At 47.1% G+C, this 21004-nt stretch overlaps 1 long non-coding RNA gene across 1 annotated transcript in view; it reads left to right on the forward strand.

Annotated features, from left to right (window-relative positions):
* Positions 1-384: 384 nt before the first annotated feature.
* LOC140410566 (uncharacterized) overlaps positions 385-21004 on the forward strand; it is a 130237-nt gene continuing 109617 nt past the window's right edge. Inside the window, exon 1 of the long non-coding RNA XR_011940689.1 lies at positions 385-556. This is a non-coding gene — a long non-coding RNA (uncharacterized lncRNA). The remainder of the gene's footprint in view (positions 557-21004) is intronic.

The raw sequence follows: 21004 nt of genomic DNA on the forward strand, positions 1-21004 counted from the left end.
CAGAACAATCAAGGGCGCCACTCAGCAAGTTGGCCTGCATCAACGTTTCACCACATGAGCCACTACATCATTATCTTTGATGTGGTTGCCCAGGCTTTCAACAAGGTCTGACAAACTGTTTCAGTACGTGAAGCAAAATCCCAGAGCAGGAATTTCACTTTTCTGATGTACGTATTACTCTCCCAGCGATGATTAGAGTGCAGGCGGATGTTACAATAAGCTCATGTTAATATTCAAACAGTGACTGATCTCAACTGGGGATGGGGTGGGGGGTGGTGGTGGTAGGTGTGATTGGTGGTTGTGATTGGATAAGAAGGAACTTGATGATTCATCACAGCATTCTTGGGAAAGCAAGGGGAAGTGCTGGTCATGAGACCTGCACCCAATTGTTATCCGGTGACCCCTGTTATACAGCATTCATATGTTAAATGTGGTTCAGAGGAAGATCAACAACTTAGTTACACCTTTCACAGAACAATGACCTCAAGGTGCTGTACGTGAGCAGAAGGTGGGAGCAGAGAAGCTACAGGAGCTGATCAAGGCACAATTAAATAAGGTAAGTTTTTTGAGAAAGCTTGTCAAAGTGGAGAGAGTACCTGGTCATCAGGTGCGAGACACTCTTGATGTTGCTGTACATGGTGCAGGTCGAGCCCATTCCTCACTCCTGTGCTGCGGCAATTGCCCAAGACATTTTCTGCTTCATCTGGGGGTCAGAATTTCATAGAATTTACAGTGCAGAAGGTGGCCATTTGGCCCATCGAGTCTGCACCAGCTCTTGGAAAGTGCACCCTACCCAAGGTCAACACCTCCACCCTATCCCCATAACCCAGTAACCCCACCCAACACTAAGGGCAATTTTGGACACTAAGGCAATTTATCATGGCCAATCCACCGAACCTGCACATCTTTGGACTGTGGGAGGAAACCGGAGCACCCGGAGGAAACCCATGCACACACAGGGAGGATGTGCAGACTCCGCACAGACAGTGACCCAAGCTGGGAATCGAACCTGGGACCCTGGAGCTGTGGAGCAATTGTGCTAACCACTGTGCTACCGTGCTGCCCTGGACCGCATCCAAAGGAACGTGATGCAGAAACCTCTAGATAAAGGGAAGAAATGTGCCCAACATCGCCCTAATCCTGATGGCCACATTTGTGAGTGGCTGCACCAAGAAGCTGTGCATAGATCCTGGGTATGCAAACACAGTGTCACTACATGCTGAGGTTCTCCCTGTCCGCAGTGTTGCAAAGGATGGGTCTGACCACACTGCCGTATCACCTGTCCCTTGTGGAAAAATTAACGCAGAGAAACGCCTTTGACCACAAGTCTATCAGGCAGTGGTCTGCAAGGAACATCCTAGAGGCCCTTCGGGAAAAGGAGATGGGGGATCCTGTCGGGTGGTTCCCTGTGCAAACTGTCAAGGTCATTTGGCAGAACGCCTCATCACCAGAACTTTCAACCAATGCACCAAGACTAGCATGGCTGGTGGTGAGAAAGATCCTTCCTACATGCCTAGAGTCTCAGCCCATCCGCCCTTACCCTCAAGGTGACTGTGGTGGGAAAGAGACTGTTGTCCACCTCCTTGTGGAATGTGCCTTTGCAAAGAAGGTCTGAAGAGAGGTGAGGTGGTTTCTGTCGAGGTGCATCCCGAGCAGCTCTGAGATGCAGGACTTTGTGTTCTACGCGCTGGTCCCAGCGATGCACACTGGGGCAAACATCGGTTATTGCTGAAGGATCATCAACTCGGAAGGCGCTCTTTGGTCTGCCTGAAACTTGTTGGTATTCCAGTGAAAAGTGACCGAGTGTTGCAGACTGGCACATTCAAAGGTCCAGCACTATGTCTGTGTGGTCACTGTGCAGAGTCTGCACGTTTTCCCTGTGTCTGCGTGGGTTTCCTCCAGGTAGTCCAGTTTCCTCCCACAAGTCCCGAAAGACGTGTTCGGTGAATTGGACATTCTGATTCGCCCTCTGTGTACCCGAACAGACGCTGGCAACTAGGGGCTTTTCACAGTAACTTCATTGCAGTGTTAAATGTAAGCCTACTTGTGACAATAATAAACGATTATTATTATTAAGATTATGAGCTGAGGGATGAACTAAAGATGGGGCAGCTCAGAGACACAATGGGGAAGGTCACTGTCCAAGATGTTTCAGCCCTAGTGAACTGAGGGGAGTGGAATTGTATGGAACCCCTTGGACGGTATGACTTATATTGAATATATTTGGAGAATATACATGTGTCACAATTGTACTGAAGCATCTCAGAGTGCACTTGGATTGGATTGGATTTGATTCATTATCACATGTACAGAGGTACAGGAAAAAGTATTGTTCTGTGTACAGTCCAGACAGATCATTCCATACATGAAAAATCATAGGACATACATAAATAAACAATGTAAATACATAGACACAGACATCGGGTGAAGCATACGGAGTGAGTAGAGAAGATGTGTGAAGAGATCAGTTCAGTCCAGAAGAGGGTCATTCGGAAGTTAGGTAACAGCGGGAGGAAGCATGAAGACAATTTAAATGCCTTGCACCATTTGTAATGGCCATTTTGAAATGTCTGTAATGTTTCCTTGACTGTATTGAAGCACCTCAAGAATGCAACATGATGTATGTAGAGAACCTGAATATTATTGTACTGTATCTGATAGCTACTTTGAAATGTTTGTAATGTTCTTTCAGATATTTTATGAATAAAGTATATTTTTGCAAAGAAAACAGTGATAAAGTGGAGAATATTAAGGAGAGACGTCTAGATGCAAAGGCACGGTAGCTAAATATTCTGCCATCAATAGTGGAGCACAGATAAGAGGATGTAGATTTAATCAATATCAGGGAAAGAAAAGGATGTAATCTTGGCCTCAGAGATCTGGAAGAAATCACAGAGGTCATGGAGGGATTTGAAAATAAATAAAGTTGGCCTACTGGTGGAATCTAATGTGGTCTGAAAAAACAGCTCCTGTGAGAAGCAGCAGTCTTCTTATTGTTTGGACTTTATGAAGGGAGAGAGCAGGGATGCGATTTCAAGACATTGGATGTGATGCTCCCCACTGTAAATTGTGTCAACACTCATTGCTGATGTTCACATATGAAAATTGTTCACATGGCCGAAATAGAATAAAACCAACTTATACCCAACAAAACAATCTTCACCGTAAGGACAAAGACGAGAAAAAAATTCATAATAGCCAGGACTCTGGATTTATAGGGTGCCGTGGTCCCTGTGCTACCCTGGTGAAGACGTCATTGGTAATCGTAACCACCATACCAATGACTGTCCTGCAGCAATTTAACATTGGGAGCAGGGTTAATTGCTTTTAAGGTAAGACTTCCACCCCTATCTCGGAAGGAGGTCCCATCTTAGAGAGATGCCAGTCAATCGGATGGCCAGCAGTCCTGTATTCCCAGCAGCGCCAGGAGGGAACGGTGTCTACTGCGATGATTAAAGGTAGCCTCGGCAAGTCTGGGTATCCTTAGTGGAGGGGAAGGTTGACAGGCCCAGGTAAGGTGGGTGAGAGGCATGGGATGCAAAGTTCACGACCTGGGGGGAGATGGTAACTGGGGTAATATGACCTTGAGGGGCAGTTGTTAAACAATTCAAGGGCTGGCGAGTCGGTGATGGTAAGAGCACCCACTGAAGTTTGTATGTCCTGTCTTTATACCTGACGGTGGGGGAATACAAAATCTAGTCTTATTTCTGAGTTGCTGCCTGTGGTACTGTACCACAGCAAGACTGAATAGCTCCAGGAAAGGAATAGATATTTGAGTATTTGAAAAGAAAGATATGCTGTTGAAGCCTTTCGTTTTGCACTCATCAGGACAGACACAAGAATACCAAATTTCAAATGGAACAACAATTTATAAGGTATAGGAAAAAGGTGCTGATTGTTACAATGTAAATGCAAATGCACCAGGGAGATGTTTTCCCCATGCTTTTGTTTAATCAAAATTCCTGTTGCCTGTGGAGGCGGGACCTCTCCATATTAATAAATGTGGCTTCTATCAAGCATTTCAAGTCTAACTGATAATCTTAAATTGGTTGCTGGTATAATTCTTAGCATAGTCAGGATTGTTCAGCAAGTGCTGCCAACCACTGAATCATGCCTAACATTCGACATTATGTTCTGAGTTTTGCAAGCACGGATTGGTTGTGCACAGTCAGTACTCTGCCTATTGTGAACAGCCGAAGGGATGTGCTGTTTGATATGTTGTCCTCTGATTGGGACATGTGGGGGGCGATTCTCCGATATGGAGGCCAAGTGTTCGCGACGTCATGAACACCATCACGTTTCACGACGGCGCAAACAGGGCCCGGCGCGACCTATTCTGGCCCCCACAGGATGTCAGCATGGCGCTGGAGCGGTTCACGCCGCTCCAAGCCCTTACACGGTGCCAAATGGGCACCACGCCAACTTGCACATGCGCAGTTGGGGCAGTCCAATCCTGCGCATGCGCAGTTGGGCCGCACCATCCTGCGCATGCGCAGGGAATGTCTTACACACGCCGAACCCTCACCAACATGGGGCCGGTGTTCTGGGGCCGCACGCGGAAGGAGGTAGGCCCGGGGGTGGGGGGGGGCAGAGGCCGGCCCGCCGATCGGCGGGCCCCGATCACGGGCCATACCCCATCAGAGGCCACCCCGGTGAAGGAGCCCCCCTCCCTTCCCACAGGCTGCCCCCCCCCCCCCCCCCGCGTTCCCGCAAAGTTCACATCGGCAGCGACCAGGGGTGCACGGCACCGGCGGGAACCTGTCGTATTGTAGCGGCCGCTCGGCCCAGCCGGCCGGAGAATCGCCGCTCACCGAGCGGCCCGGTGCGAATCGCGTGCCGCTGGTTTCCGTGGGGTGGGAGAATCGCGTGCGGGGGTCGGGGCAGCGTGGCGCGATTCACGCGGCGCCCCGGCAATTCTCCCACCCGGCATGGGGGGAGGAGAATAGCATCCATGACCTACATATCTGGCATTGTACTGGCACTGAAATTCTTATGCCATATTACTCATTTGTGTGGTACGCAAACATCTTTTTGACTTGACTGCAGTATTCTGTTAGTGGGAAACACCACTCATGTTGCCACTGCATTGTAGCAATATGATCAGCTGGCTTCACCTGCTGCTTAGACTTTTTAGATACTTTACCCTTCCAGGGTAATTTGAGGTAGAGTGTGCAATTTTCAGGTGAAAAGGTGGCAGCCTTAGGCCCATTCATGATTCTGCATGTCAGCAACGGTCTGTTCAGGGTAGCCATTATCCCGCAGGATAGCTTTGATGTAGCTTATTTTGGTATCAAGCTTGCAGTGTGAGAAAATGGCTCGGACCCTATTTATAAGATAGCTGATAAAGCCAATCTTGTAGCGTGCGGTGCTGTAAGAATTCCAATGTGCATATTGATCAGTGATAGTAGGCATGTGGGAGGTAGTAGTATAGAATCCGCTGGCAGATTTCACAACTTGTCGTGATGTGCTTGACAGAAATAGGTCGCCAAGTCCTTTATCCCTTTCTTACTGGACTATGATGTGTTAGGTACTCTGCTACACAGGCAAACCAACACGGTTGCGAATGGTACAACTCAGCTTTATTGCTAACATTTATTTACAGTGGTAAACTGGTTGCTGAGGTTCGATCATAACCCTAGAATCTGTGGACCTATTCCTAATACTATCTTGTAGTGGCACTCAGCACATGGTGGATGTCTGAGTGGCTTGCTATGAGCTCTGTGCCCTGAGTTGTCTCCTGCTGGAATCCTCAGGAAGTGTCGTGTTCCCTGTTTTGTACTGTGGATGCTCTTGCCTGTGATTGGCTGTGGTGATGTGTGTGTGTTGATTGGTCCGTTGATCTGTCCATCAGTATGTATGTACTATGATGTTTACCTGAATATCATGACATCCCCCCTTTTGTACAAGAACATGTGCCTATGTGGTTATAAATAGAGATGTGTACTGAGTGCAGCTGACTGTGTGTGTGTGTGCAATATCTACAGCATGTACATGGGGCTAAACTATATACAAGGGGCGATGTCGGGTGCGACATAACAACGAGGTGGTACCATAAACAAAGAACGGGGAAATGTTGAACAACAAAAACAAACTCCTGTAACGACAAGGAAGAACAGAAACATATTAACACAGTGGTATCATGAGTTCAATGTACAAACAGGCTCATAAGTCCAGTCTAGTAGGTGGGTGACGAATTCGGGTTGACCGTTAGGGTGGCACACCATTCATCACCCGGATTGACAGTGTTCACTTGCAACGGCTGGTGGGTCCTGGCTGGAGACATTCGGTTCCCATCAATGACCGCAACACGGAAGGCGTCCCAGTCGTCTGTGTCACTGGTCTGAATACCGTCTGGGCACGACTCGTAGTAAGGAGGCTGAATGGTCCGCACGTCCCTGCGAGGTGGTCGGAATTGGGGAACATTGGCAGGTTGAGCTGCTCGACAGCAGGCAGCGCAGTGGCCCATCTTGCCACAGCGGAGGCATTGTCGGTTTCTTGCGAGACATTGGCGCTTTAAATGTGCGGCTCCGCAGTTGCCGCACGTCGTGACGTCATGGCGTTCGTTGCATCACCGCGCATGCGCAGTTCGGTCTTGCGTCGAGCGCGCCTGCGCATCACGTCCCTCTGTGTCGACTTCGTTTTTGGCGCGCACAAACGCGGGAGGCCTCAAAAAGTGAGCGAAATGGCCACCCTCGTCCGGGCCGCGGGCCGGGAGGAACTTGATCACCTGGACCCTTTCGGCCTCGTAGGACACCTGCCTTGCCGATCCGGCCGCGTAGGACCCTTGCCGCGCCGATTCGGCCACCTGAAATTGGGAGTAGCGGCTAGTCACGTTTTCATGCAGGACACAGGCTTCGATTGCGGAGGCTAGGGTGAGGCCTTTTATTTTTAAGAGCTGCTGGCGTAGGGTGCCCGAGGTGACCCCAAAAACGATCTGATCCCGAATCATGGAATCGGAGGTGGTGTCGTAAACGCAGGACTGCGCGAGGATACGGAGATGCGTAAGGAAGGATTGAAAGGGCTCATCCTTACCCTGCAGGCGCTGCTGGAAGAGATACCTCTCGAAGCTCTCGTTGACCTCGACGTTGAAGTGCTGGTCGAGCTTGAGAAGGACCGTCTTGTACTTGGTCTTGTCCTCACCTTCCGCGAACACCAGGGAGTTGTAGACATGGATGGGGTGTTGACCTGCCGTGGAGAGGAGGATGGCGATCTTTCTGGTGTCCGAAGCGCTCTCCTTTTCGTTGGCTTCCAGGTAGAGCTGGAAGCGCTGTTTGAACAGCTTCCAATTAACGCCGAATTTTCCAGCGACTTGTAGCGGCTGCGGTGTGCTGACGGTGTCCATGGCACAGGATTGCAGATTCCGGAGGATCCGTAGGTAGGTCCCACAGTTACTCCTGGTACTATGATGTGTTGGGCATTCTGCTACACAGATGAACCAACACGGTTGCGAATGGTACAAATCAGCTTTATTGCTAACATATATTTACAGTGGTAAACTGGTTACTGAGGTTCGATCATAACCCTAGAATCTGTGGACCTATTCCTAATACTATCTTGTAGTGGCACTCAGCACATGGTGGATGTTTGAGTGGCTTGCTATGAGCTCTGTGCCCTGAGCTGTCTCCTGCTGGAATGCTCAGGAAGTGTCGTATTCCCTGTTTTGTACTGTGGATGCTCTTGCCTGTGATTGGCTGTGGTGTTGTGTGCATGTTGATTGGTCCATTGATCTGTCCATCAGTATGTATGTGCTATGATGTTTACCTGAATGGCATGACAGACTATACCCATGTGTCCATTTTATGTTCACCCTCATTAAAACCACAGATCTGAAACAATCATATATAGTTAAGCAGTCAAGATATACCCTGGCATCTCTCTGTTTTCCTATTGCACCCATTTGGAATAGGAGCAAAAGAAACTCCATTGGCAAGGAAGCTTTTAATGTGCCACTGGCTTTGCATGTTTTCTTGATAAATATGCACAGTATCTTATTAATTTTATTCTTTATCTCTGTTGCATATTTTTAAAATTTATATTGATCTTTCAGACAAAAAGAAATTGAGATCTTCTCTCTCTCTTCCTATACTTTAAGATATGTTTGTATTAAAGTGCCTGAACCAAGGTTCAAAGGTTGAAGTAGTGCAAGTTGGGAAAATGTCATAACAGGAAAATCAGCAGACGGTAGACTGCATTCATCTGCAGACACTGGCACACTTATCTGCTAAAATTTGAGGACACCTGTCTCAGCTTGTCCAGGTCTACAAGGAGGCAGTGATAGAGTTTTACCATCTGTAGCAAAGTCTTTTGCAGCCAAGTTACAGGATAGGGCAAGATCATCATTGCCTTCAACTGATATGCCCTTGGCGCGTTTCCAGCTGGCATTACAGTATCAGTTGATGTGCTGGTCTTACATGCAAACAGGCAACTGATGTGTCAGTCAGCACAACTCATACATTCATCCCCTTTTTATTGATGACTGATGCCGCTGGGTTGTTGCATCTCTAGCAATGCCAAATGTTTCACCCAAATCCAACCCGGGTGATGGTAATCACACACGTTATGTAAGGTAGTTTGGTGTTGGAATCCCTTCAAAAACGTGCATATTATAAAAGCTGTAAGTTGCCACTTGAACGTCAACTGTCAAATAATGAGTATGAATGGTTGGATTTGAAAAGGCTCCATGAGGTGGTGTGGACAAACAGAGAACATGCTGACAGGCAACTCCGTGTGGCATGACATATCGACCCAGCTACCTGATAGGTCATACAGTATCACCTTGCTAGGTTCCTTAAAATATATTTTCTTCAGCTCTGTAGATACAAAAAGTACCATGACTGCCACATCTGGCCATCTTGCCATATGTATGAAATGGAGCAACCACTATTTCCATCCACTTCATGCAGGTGCATGTTCTTTTCTGCCATTAAACGAAAGGTTGGAGGTAGCAACACTCCACTAATTTTTTAGAAACTGTTTTCTCTCCAAACACTGGATTCACCTTCCTTGCTATTTACTGCCAGTCCTACCATTGTCCCACCATCCCTTCCCTCATAGATTTTTGAAAGGTTAAAAATTATTTTGAAACTGTCTTTCAGCCTTATGCAGAGCTTGTTTTCTCCAATGCTGCCACCTATCTCACAATGACAAGCATTCCACCTTCATAAGCATTATTTTGTATTTAATAGTGTCTTTAATACAGTAAAGAAAAATTCCAAGTCCTTTCACAGGCACAAGAAAGAACAAGATTTTACACCAAACCACACAAGGAGATATTAGGTCAGGTGATTAAAAAGCTTGGTCAAAGACCAATTTTAAGGAGGAGGCGGAGAGATTTAAGAAGGAAATTTCAGAATTTACACCTCAGCTGAAGGCATGAAAGCCAATTGTGGAGAGAGGAAAATCAGGTAAGAGGTCAGAATTGAAGGAGTGCAAAGAACTTGGAGGGTCACAAGGCTAGAGTAGGTTACATAGACGGGGTTGGGTGAGCCATGGACAGATTTGAAAACAAGGATGATAATTTTAAAAATCAAGTCCTGATTGCACTTGAAGCCAATGGAGGTGAGGTAGCACAGGGGCAAGATGCGAACAGGACTTGGTGTAAGTAAGGACATGGGTAACAATGGTTTTTAAAAATAAGGAGCAATTTAGCGTGGCCAATCCACCTACCCTGCACATCTTTGGGTTGTGGGGGTCAGACCCATGCAGACTTGGGGAGAATGTACAAACTCCACATGGACAGTGACCTGGGACCGGGATCGAACCTGGGTCCTCGGCACCATGGCGCAGTAGTGCTAAGCACTGCAGCATCGTGTCACCGTAGCAGCAAAGTTATAGATAAGGTCAAATTTGCAGATTGTGCAAAGTGGAAGCTGACAAAGAAACCATTGGAATTATCAGATCAAGAAGTAAGCATGGATGAAGATTTGAGCAGTGGATAAGATAAGGTGGGGCAGACATTGGAGATATTGTGGAGGTGGAAATTGGTGGTCTTTATGATGGAGAAAGTGTTATATTGAAAGCTGAGCTCAGTCTCAAATTTGATGCCATCAAACAGGCTAATTCAGTCTCTTAGTGGCCTGGGCGAGGTGGCGAGTGCTAGTGAATAACTTCCCAAATTTTATTCAGAGGAAATTTCTGCCCATCAAATATTGGATGAACCGACCCCGGAGTCAGAGTGGACCTGCGGGAGACAGTCAGGAGCAGCGGAATACCGATAGCCCAGGGATCGGAATGCGGCCTAACCTATCTGAGAGTCAGAGCAGACCTGCAGAAACAGTCGAGAAAGATGCCATTTCAGTTGTTGTGAGCGCATGCTCAGTTTGGAGAAACTGTGTGGAAAAAAACTGTGACATTACCAGAAACTAATATAAGTGCACAGTGTAAGGGACAGTGTGTCAATGGTCAGCTTAGGACACTGGAGTGAAAAAAGATCTATGAATAAAAATAACTAAAATTTAAAATAAATATCTAAAACGTGTAACTCTATATTAAGAAATGTATAACTCTTAGTTGCAGGTGGTTTAAGCGTTTAATAAGTACAGTAAAGTATAGTATATATAAGAATGATTCTAAGGTAATTAAGAAAGTAATTAACTTAAATTAACTAAATAACAAGTAATAATGGCAGGGCAACTGCTGTAGTAGAACTGTGGAATGTGGGAGCTCCTTGACACCAACGCAATCTCAGACAAACACAGTTGAAGAAAGTATAAGCACCGAGAAGCATTCTGGATCAGCATTATGGATCTGAAAGCTGAGATGTAGACACAGCGCAAAATCAGGAAGGGGAGAAATACCTAGACACTTTGTACCAGAAGGTGGCCATACCTCTGAGAATACAGTCATCTGTTTTGGTCAGCAGTGAGAGTCAGGAAGATGTGATCGTGAGTGAGGCAGCTAAAGCGACTGCGCAGATAGTAGTGGAAGAGCCTCAGACTCTGCAATTGTCCAACAGGTTTGAGGGCTTGCCCACTCTGTGGACGAAAGTGAGGGCTGCACGGTTAAGGAGCAGATTGGTCATGGCACCATGGTACAGGAAGCCACTCAAGCAGGGGAGCAAAAAGGAATGTTGTGGTTGTAGGGGACAGTATAGTGAGGGGGATTGGCACTGTTCTCTGCAGCAACGAGAGAGAGAGGCAAGGAGGCTGTGTGGCCTGCCCGGTGCCAGGACTCAGGACATTGGTTCAGGGCTGGAGAGAAATTTACAGTGAGAGGGGGAGGATCCAGCAGTCATGGTCCATGTAGGTACCAATGAAACAGGCAAGACAAGGAAAGGGGTTCTACACAGTCAGTATGAAGAATAGGCACCAAATCAAGAAGCAGAACCTCAAAGGTAATAATCTCTGGATTACTACTGTGTGAATCGTTCTTTCACTGTCCCTGCGGCAAAATTCTTGAAATCCTTTCCTAACAGTACTCTACCTGTACCTACACCTCAGGAACTGCATTGAGTCGAGAAAGCTGATCAAGAGCAATGAAGGATGGGCAATAAATGTTGGCAGAGGAACATGTGGGGCCTCTCCACTCTGCCAGACCCATTTTCTGGCACTGCGCGACCCACTGGCAGTGGGATCCTACGTCCTGGCAGCCGGCCAATGGGGATTTCCCATTGTGGGCACCCCCACGTCATCGGGAAATCTGTGGGTGTGAGTGCGCTGCTGGCGAATCGGTGGATTCCGCCGACGGAGAATCCCGCCCTATGTTTTCCCGCCAGAGCTGAATTGCACCAGTTTTACAATCTCCTTGCGGGATGCAATTCAGTGTTCCACAGCATGCAAATTTATGCATGGCATAGAATACGTGGGATTCCCAAGGGAATCCTCATATTTGGCCACCATCTGGAACAAGTGGCCCGGCTGGCCATTCCCCCTTCTGGCACCTCGAGTCGGCTCTGACCACCGCTCCCCACCCCCCCCCCCACCCCCACCCCCATCCCGTACCACAAGTCGGTCCCGACCACCTCACACACCGCAGATTGGCCCCAACCCCCATAGAACAAATAGGCATGGCCCCCCTACCCCACCACCACACGGCAACCCCACACTCCCAGATTGCCTGGGTGCCCCCCCTCCCCCCAGGCACCAAGTTGGGCCAGATGAGACCGGTAAATCACTCCCCCTGCTAATGAGATAGAGAATCTGAGATAGAGAATCTGGTGAACTGGTGCGACGACAATAATCTCTCCCTCAATGTCAACAAAACGAAGGAGATTGTCATCGACTTCAGGAAGCGTAGTGGAGAACATGTCCCTGTCTACATCAATGGGAACGAAGCTGAAAGGGTCGAGAGCTTCAAGTTTTTAGGTGTACAGATCACCAACAGCCTGTCCTGGTCCCCCCATGCCAACACTATAGTTAAGAAAGCCCACCAACGACTCTACTTTCTCAGAAGACAAAGGAAATTTGGCATGTCAGCTACGACACTCACCAACTTCTACAGATGCACCATAGAAAGCATTCTTTCTGGTTGTATCACAGCTTGGTATGGAGCCTGCTCTGCCCAAGACCGCAGGAAACTACAAAAAGTCGACCATCACGTAAACCAGCCTCCCATCCATTGACTCTATCTATAATTCCCGCTGCCTCAGAAAGGCAGCCAGCATAATGAAAGACCCCACGCACCCTGGACATACTCTCTTCCACCTTCTTCCGTCTGGAAAAAGATACCAAAGTTTGAGGTCACGTACCAACCGACTCAAGAACAGCTTCTTCCCTACTGCCATCAGACTTTTGAATGGACCCACCTCGTATTAAGTTGATCTTTTCTCTACACCTTGCTATAACTGCAACATTATATTCTGCAGTCTCTCCTTCCTTCCCTATGTACGGTATGCATTGTTTGTACAGCATGCAAGAAACAATACTTTTGACTGTATACTAATACATGTGACAATAATAAATAAATAAAATGAATGATGGTATTAGCACATTAGAGAGGAATGATCTAAATTCAGGAAACCAGGATACAGAAGCAGTTTGGGGAGAGATAAGAAATGATAATGGTAGGAATTCACTTGTGGGAGAGGTATACAGTTCCCCTAACAGTAACCACATGGTAGGGTGGGTAGGAAAGGAGAAATAATGGAAGCTTGCCAGAAACGTACGGCAATTATTATGGGGAATTTCAATCTACATCTAGACTGGAAAAATCAGATAGCCAAAGGTAGCCTGAGGAATTCATAGACGTTTTTGGGACAGTTTCTTAGGGTGTAATTTTACAGTTCAAAACTCCATTGACTTTGACAGGACTGTAAAATAAAGCTGATGCTAATTCCACTCTTAGAATGTATATTCTGGAGCCAGCCAGATAGCAAACCATATTAGACCTGGTGTTTAGCAACAAGACGCAATGAATTAATGACCTCATTGTAAAGGTGCCCCGCATGTCTGAACAAGCCTACTCGTGACAATACGCGTTTCTTATTATTATTAAGTGGTTCCTCTTGTATTGAGCAGGATTACTATTGCAACAACACATTTCATCATTATTAAGGTAAAACTAACAATGGTCTAATCCAACTCACATTCCTTTTAGTGGATGAACAATCCAACACTTGGTTAATTCTGCTGCACAATGATAGGAAGTGGTCTTAATGTGATTGAATGTTACATTCAGTTTGAGGGAGAGAAGAGTATGTCTAAGACTAGTATTTTAAAATTAAATAAGGGAAATTATGAGGGCATAGCAATAGCAATGTTACAGCACAGAAGGACACCCAGGTGCCCATTCTAATCCCACCTTCCTGCACCCAGTCTATAGCCCTGTAGTTTAGAGCACTTAATGCTTTGGGAAGAAGGGTTCAAAGCATGAAAGCAAAGCGAACTAAGGTGAACTGGCAAATTAGGTTAAAAGATTGACCAATAGAGTGGCAGGCATTTATGGGGATATTTCAGAATACACAGAATAGATACGTTCCAACAAGAAATAAACATTTCAAGGGAAGAGCTCACCAATTGTGGTTAACTAAAATAGTTAAAGACAGTATCAAACTTAAAGAAAAAGCATGTAATTGTGCAAAGATGAGTGGCAGATGAAAATATTGGACAGAATCTAAAAAACAGCAAAGAATGACTACAAGATTAATAAGGAAGGAAAAGGTTAGTGTACAAGAGAAATCTGGTTAGAAATACAGAGACAGATAGTGAAAGTTTCTGCACATATTTAAAAAAAGAAATGTTAACAAAGTGAACATTGGTCCTACAGAAAGCGAGCCTGGAGAATCAATAATGCCAAAATAAGGAGATGGCAGATGAATTGAACAAGCATTTTGCATCATTCTTCACTATAGAGGATACAAGTAACATCCCAGAAATAGCTGTAATTCAGGAATTGTAAGGGAGTGAAGAACCCAAGAAAATTACAATCACCGGAGAAGTAGCACAGAGAAAAGTGTTGGAGCTGTGGGCTAACAAGTGACTGGGTCCAGATGGACTTCATCCTGGGGTCTTAAAGGGAGTGGCTAGCATTGGTTTTAATTTTCCAAAATTCCCTAGATTCAGGGAAGTTTCCACTTGATTGCAAAATAGCAAATGTAATTCCTTTGTTCAGAAAGGAAGGCAGTCAGAAATCAGGAAACTTCAGGCCAATTAGCTTAACTTCTGTCATGGCTAAAAATGTTAGCAGCTTTTATCAAAGATGTTATAGCAGAGCACTTAGATATATTTTAGGTAATCAGCAGTCAACACGGCTTTAGGATAGGAAAATCATGCTTAATCAATTTATTGGAGTTCTTTGAAGTAGCAATAGGTGCTGTGGATAAAGGGGAACCAGTACTGTACTTAAATTTTTGGAAAGCATTTGATAGGGTGCCACATCAAAGGCTATTGCGGAAAATAAAAGCTTATGGTGTAGGGGTAGCATATTGTCATCAAAAGAAGATTGGCTAGCGAACATGTTACTTATTGATAGCACATGTATACAATCTCATGTTTTGTCCTAGGATCATGTTGCAGAAGGACAACATGTGGATGAGAAATAGAACAGTGACACGGATGGATCTTTTGGGGACACCAGAGGTAACAGTGTAGAAATAGGAAGAGAAGACCTTGTAAAAGGTTTGTAGAATCATAGACAGCTACAGCACAGAATGAGACCATTCGGCCGCCACTTTCTAGCTCCTGGCCCACAGCTTTTGTAGGTTCTGGCATTTTATGCGCATATCCAAATAGTTCTTAAATATAATGAGGATTTCTGCCTCCATCACCCTTTCAGACAATGGATTCCAAACCTCCAACACCACCTTGGTGAAAACAAATTCTTCTCATCGCCCCTCCAGTCCTTCCACCAATTTCTGTCTATTGGCTTCTCTGCAAAGGAGAACAGGCTCTTGCTGCACCTGGATTAAATCTCCCATCCGACTCCTCTGATCCAAAGAAAACAATCCAAACTTGCTTCATGGTTAATTTTTTTTCGAATGCAGGCAACATCCTCAGATATTTCCTTTGGATCCTCTCTCATACATTCGCATCCTTCCTGTAATTTGGTGGCCAGAACTGTACATAGTATAATTGTGGTCTAACTAGTCTTTTATACAGCTCTACTACATCATGCCTGTTCTTATACTCTAGACCTCAGCTAATTAAGGAAATCAATTTGGATGCCCTTTTCACCACTTTATCTACCTATCCTGCTACCTTCAGGAATAATGTACAAGCTACACTTCTCAGAATCGTACCATTTATTGTGTTTTCACTTGCCCTGTTTGTCGTCCTCGAATGCACTCACTCTCCGGATTGAATTTCTTTTGTTACTGTTGTACCTCCCTGGCCAGACCATTGATATTTTCCTGCAATTGCACCTTTCTTCTTCATATCAGCCAAATGGTCAATTCTTGTGTCAATTCATTTCTTAATCATGCCCCTATTTCCAAACAATCATATACACCCCAAAAAGCAAGGGCCCCTGTACCGAGCCATACGAAACCCAACTGGAAACAGCCTTCTGATCTCAAAAACATTCATTGACCATAATCCTTTGCTTTCTGTCACTGAGTTAATTTTGGATCCAACTTTCCCTTGTATTCCATGGTTTTTTAAATTTTTCAACCCAATCTGCCGTATGGAACCTTGTGACAAACCTTGCTAAAATCCATGTAGGCTACATCCAATGTGCTTCCCTCATCGACCTTTTCTTTTACCTCCTCAAACAAGGCAATCAAATTATTCAGCCATGACTTTTCCTTAACAAGTCCATGCTAACTTTCAATTGATTAATATGTGCATTTCTAAATGACGATTAATACCAAATTTTTTTCCCAATACTTTGCTCATCACCGTGTTTAGATTGACTGGGTTATAATTACTCGCTCCACCCCTTTCTCCCTTTTTAAATAATGGTATAATATTAACAGTCCCCCTGTACTTCTCCACATGTCAGTAGCTGGAAAGGATTAGAAAATGGTCAGAGCCTCTGCTATTTCCTCCTTTGCTTCTCTTAACAGCCTGGGATACATTTCATTTGGGTCTGGTAATTTATCCACTTTCAAAGATGATAAACCCAATAATATTTCCTGTCTCACGCGGTTTATCCCATTCAATAGGTGGAATTTAATGCAGGCAATGGGGTTTCGTCCACCAGCTGTAGAGCCAACGAGAGTATTGCATCGCTTCCTTTGCAAAAGTCCCGCAGTGTTAAGCGCCAATCATGGATCCTGGGGGTGGAAATCCCAACTCAAAGTGTAGCCAATCAATCAGAGTGGTATCTGCTGTCTGTTCATTGGACTAGCTGAGGAATGATTGCTGAGACATTGGTATGTCTAACAGTTTCTGATTGAATGGACACATACAGAACTGCTGAAGCCATGAACATTCTCCCTCTCGACTCTTAGTCATATGTCCCTGTTATAACCTGCCTGCTTACCATTGGCTGGGGACTAATGACAATCCCAGAATCCTGTGGGAGTATGAGCTTATATAATACCGCTGAGAGGACCCCAGGAGAATCCCTTGCTGACTTTCTATCCAGGCTATGCAGGATTGCGGAGTACTGTGACTATGGTGAGACCTTGTCAGAAATGTTACGCGACAGTTTGGTTTGCGGTATTAATAATGCGGCCACCCAGAGAAAGTTGTTAGCTGAGCTAACATTGACTTTTCAACAGGCCATTCAAATAGTATTGTCCCGAGAGAGCGCAGAACGAGGAGTGCAGGAGCTACAGGGAATGGAGGTGCATGCCTTGTGGTGCAACCCCTTCCATCCGAAAACGTCCCCCCGCACTCCTGCGGTACCTTGGGCGAGACGACGTCTGGATCGACGCCAGTGGCCGTCAGACATTCCTCCTCGAAGGGAGCCTTCTTCAGAACCAATGGATGAGGAGCCATGTCCGTGTCAGACTTGTAGGCGGATGCCGGTCCTGGACGTCTTTCCGACCAAAACTGGGACCAGCCCAGGGGTCGTACCTTCCATGTGGATGAACCTGCGGCGACTACTCCTGAGGACGTGGAGACGGAGGACAACTGCCTGCAGCTGCATTGTGCGGCAGCTCCCCGTGTGGCCCCCATTAAGGTGACAGTACGGGTCAATGGTCACCCGCTCGAGATGGAGTTGGACATTGGCGCAGCGGACTCCGTGATCGTCCAGAGGACATTCGACCGCATCAAGCAGGGTATACAGGCCCTTACATTAACCGACACACAGGCCAGGTTGGCCACCTATACGGGGGAACCATTGGACATTGCAGGAACTACAATGACCCCTGTTGTTTATGGACGCCAGGAGGGGCGTTTCCCACTTATCGTGGTGCGCGGCCATGGGCTGAGCCTGTTGGGTCGGGTCTGGTTGCGCCATTTGTGGTTGCAATGGCAGCACATCCTCCAAACAGTTTCTGGAGGGTTGACTGAGCTGCTAGGACGATACCCAGATGTATTCCAGCCCGGTTTGAGGAAAATAAAAGGGGTCGTAGTCCGTATCCAAGTTGAACCAGGAGCCACGCCTCTCTATTTCCGGGAGCGCCCGGTGCCTTACGCCTTGGTCGAGAAGGTAGAAGGGGAGCTCACTCGTTTGGAGACTTTGGATATTATCAGGCCCGTCCGTTTCGATGACTGGGCAGCACCAATTGTACCTGTCATGAAGCCAGATGCCACAGTTCGCTTGTGCGGTGACTATAAACTTACAGTGAATACGGCTTCCCGACTCGACCGATATCCAATGCCTCGCATAGAGGATCTCTACGCGAAGCTTGCAGGCGGACTCTCGTTCACAAAATTAGATATGAGTCACGCCTACCTACAGTTGGAGCTGGACGCTGCCTCCCGACCATATGTAACGATTAATACACACCGGGGCCTGTATGAATATACATGTTTGCCCTTTGGAGTATCCTCTGCCTGTGCTATTTTTCAACGCGTTATGGAGGGCATTTTGAGAGGTTTACCGTGTGTCACTGTCTACTTAGATGACGTTTTGATCACAGGGACGTCGGAGCAGGAACATTTGGAAAATCTGGAGGCTGTCCTTAGACCCTTTTCGGAGGCTGGAGTCCATTTACATCACACAAAGTGCGTCTTTCAGGCAAAGGAAGTAGTCTACCTGGGTTATCGGGTGGACCGCGAAGGTTTGCACCCCATCGCAGAGAAGGTGCGCGCGATTCAACAGACCCCCGCCCCAACTGACACTTTGCATCTTTGTTCTTTTCTCGGCCTCTTAAACTATTACGGGAAGTTCGTCCCAAATCTGGCAACTACGCTGGCCCCATTGCACCTTCTGCTAAAGAAAAATCACACCTGGGTTTGGGGTCAGCCGCAAGAAACCGCTTTCCGGCGGGTAAAACAACAATTCTCGTCGTCTGGGTTACTAACCCACTATGATCCTGGAAAGCCTTTGCTCGTCACATGTGATGCATCCCCGTATGGTATTGGGGCCATCCTGTCCCACAAGATGGAGAACGGGGCCGAGCTATAGCTTTCGCCTCCCGCACATTGACTGCAACGGAAAAAAAGTACGCGCAGATCGAGAAGGAGGGCCTGGCAGTGGTCTTTGCGGTGAAACATATCCACCAGTATGTGTATGGCCGCCACTTCACCATCGTGACTGATCATAAGCCTCTGCTGGGACTTTTCAGAGAGCCAATACCGCCCATTGCTTCCGCACGGATCCAGCGCTGGGCTTTGTTACTCGCTGCATACGAGTATTCTCTGGAGCACAAACCAGGAACGCAGATAGCGAATGCCGACGCACTGAGCCGATTGCCTTTATCGACCGGCCCCATGTCGACCCCCACGACCGGTGAGGTTGTTGCAACCCTAAATTTTATGGACACCTTGCCTGTCATGGCATCACAGATCCGTGAGTGGACCCAGACGGAGCCAGTCCTGTCAAAGATTCGGCACATAGTCCTGTATGGTGGGCAGCATAGACAGCTCCCAGGCGAGTTGCGGACATTTTCCTCCAAGCTGTCAGAATTCAGCGTGGAAGAAGGCATCCTCTTGTGGGGGACGCCTGTGATTGTCCCGGAAAAAGGACAGGAGCTGATACTAAGAGACTTGCACAATGGGCATCCAGGTGTGACCAAAATGAAAATGTTGGCCCGGAGTTATGTTTGGTGGCCAGGCCTCGACACCGACAATTAGAAGGTGGCCCAAAACTGCTCCATTTGCCAGGAGCATCAGAAGCTTCCGCCGGCTGCGCCCCTACATCACTGAGAATGGCCAGGGCGGCCTTGGGCACGCTTGCATACGGATTTCGCCAGCCCTTTTCAAGGATCCATGTTCCTTTTATTAATCGACGCCCAGTCTAAATGGCTAGAGGTGCATAAGATGCGAGGCACAACGTCCTGCGCAACAATTGAGAAGATGCGTTTGTCTTTTAGTACGCATGGCCTCCCCGAGGTGCTGGTCACGGAGTTTGCGAGGTTCATGAAGATGAACGGTATACGCCATATCCGCACTGCCCCTTACCACTCGGCTTCAAATGGGTTGGCGGAGCGCGCAGTGCAGACATTCAAACGAGGCCTAAAGAAGCAGTCTTCCGGGTCAATGGACACGAGACTGGCTCGCTTTTTGTTTTCGTATAGGACCACCCCCCATGCGGTGACTGGGGTAGCTCCTGCAGAACTCCTAATGGGCCGGAGACTTCACACCCACCTTAGTATGGTTTTCCCGGACATTGGCACAAAAGTACGCCGCACACAAGAACGGCAGGGACAGGGTTTTTCTCAATATCGGCCGATTCAGCAGTTTGCGCCCGGTGACCCAGTGTTCGTTCGCAATTTTGCTGGTGGTGCCCAGTGGGTCCCTGGTGTAATCTTTCGCCAAACGGGCTATATCTTACCAGGTGCAAGCCCAGGGTCGTCTCCAGCGCAAACATGTAGACCACATCGATCCAGAAGACTATCCCTTCCAAAGATTCCCCGCCCCAGGAGCCCATTTCTACAGCCACAGAGACCAGAGACAATGGAAAGTAGTCCTCACAATCTTCCTCTGGTGCCTCACTCAAAGCCTGCGCAGGTCGTTACAGAACCGCGTGGAGATAGAGACGCCGAGATGACAGAGGCAGCAGACTCTGACTCCGAGATGGAGACACAGGACGCATCAGAGGGGGAATACTTGGGCCCACGGGCCATGGATGTACAACCGTTACATCGTTCATCACGGAAGTGCCGGTCTCCGTCTCGTTACACGCCGCCCGATCCCGCGCAAAAGGTGTCCGGCCTGCGGCAAAAATAGTCCGACGCCCTCCTTCGCCAAGGTCTTCGGTGGATTCCTTGGACTTTGGGGGGGAGGGATGCTTACCATTGGCTGGGGACTAATGACAATCCCACAATCCTGTGGGAGTATGAGCTTCCCCAACGAAGGGGGCGGAGAAATCATTAGCAGACTCCCTGTATAGATAAAGCTGGCCAGTTTGGAACCAGCAGGAAGGAGTGAGCAGCAAGGGAAGTTGCTGCTGCTGTTGTATATATATGTTATTGTAAATAAAATGCTATTTCTTTGTATCCTTGAAACTCGTGTTGGATTCTTCGTGGCCCTCACAAAAGTCCTCTTACATCATTATTATGCGAGGTGATGTT

This window comes from Scyliorhinus torazame, chromosome 4 (assembly GCF_047496885.1).
Source record: "Scyliorhinus torazame isolate Kashiwa2021f chromosome 4, sScyTor2.1, whole genome shotgun sequence".
Lineage (NCBI taxonomy): Eukaryota > Metazoa > Chordata > Chondrichthyes > Carcharhiniformes > Scyliorhinidae > Scyliorhinus > Scyliorhinus torazame.